Source organism: Ascaphus truei, chromosome 8 (genome assembly GCF_040206685.1).
Source record: "Ascaphus truei isolate aAscTru1 chromosome 8, aAscTru1.hap1, whole genome shotgun sequence".
NCBI classification, from domain to species: domain Eukaryota; kingdom Metazoa; phylum Chordata; class Amphibia; order Anura; family Ascaphidae; genus Ascaphus; species Ascaphus truei.
Window position 1 is genome coordinate 32088252 of NC_134490.1, and position 826 is coordinate 32089077.

At 66.3% G+C, this 826-nt stretch overlaps 1 protein-coding gene across 4 annotated transcripts in view; it reads left to right on the forward strand.

Moving 5' to 3' along the window:
* Positions 1–270: 270 nt before the first annotated feature.
* Positions 271–826, forward strand: part of SIN3B (SIN3 transcription regulator family member B) — a 44509-nt gene continuing 43953 nt past the window's right edge. For 2 of the 4 annotated variants that reach the window (XM_075611218.1, XM_075611219.1), the window contains exon 1: positions 271–571. The gene's annotated coding sequence lies outside the window, so the exon portion shown is untranslated. The remainder of the gene's footprint in view (positions 572–826) is intronic. The other 2 variants (XM_075611220.1, XM_075611221.1) reach the window with 1 other exon arrangement.

Genomic DNA, 826 nt, shown 5'->3' on the forward strand with positions numbered 1-826 from the left:
CCCCTCCCCCCTCTATCCCTCAGCCCCCCTCCCCCCTCTATCCCTCAGCCCCCCTCCCCCCTCCCCCCTCTATCCCTCAGCCCCCCTCCCCCCTCTATCCCTCAGCCCCCCTCCCCCCTCTATCGATCATCCCCCCTCTATCGATCATCCCCCCTCTATCCCCCAGCCCTCCTCTATCCCCTCTATCCTTCAGCCCCCCTCTATCCCCTCATCTTCCTCACCCCCCGTCTCTTCCCCCCCCCCATACGTGACTATGCGTCGTGATCACACGCCGTGCATCGGCGACGGATTTCCCGTCGTGCCTCTCGGCTCCCCGGTCGCTCTTGTCGAGCCTCCAGCGGGAGAGACGCGTCCCGGAGCCTCCAGTCCTCCCTCCCTGTGTCCAGGTCCCGCCGCCCCTGTGTACCCGTCCTGGAGCCTCCCCGGGAACATGCCGCGCCGCCCTCCGCAGCCCCGGGACGCGCAGTGACTTGCAGCCGACGCTCCCCGGGCAGAGGCAATGACAGCGGCTCCGGCAACCCCGCAGCAGATCAGGGAGCGGCTGCTAAAGGCCACTGATCCGCAGATCAATGTGAGTGACACCGGGGGGAGAGGGTCCGGGAGGGAGCAACTAGGGGACCGAGGGGCCCGGGAGAAGGACCGAGGGGTAATGTGAGTGACACCGGGGGGGAAAGGAACTGTGCGGAAAATGGGGACGAATGAGATGGTGGTGAGGATAGTGAGAGAGGGGGGGGCTTGAGGATAGTGAGAGAGAGAGGGGGACTTGAGGAAGGTGAGAGAGGGGGGGCTTGAGGAAGGTGAGAGAGGGGGGGGGCTTGAGGAAGGT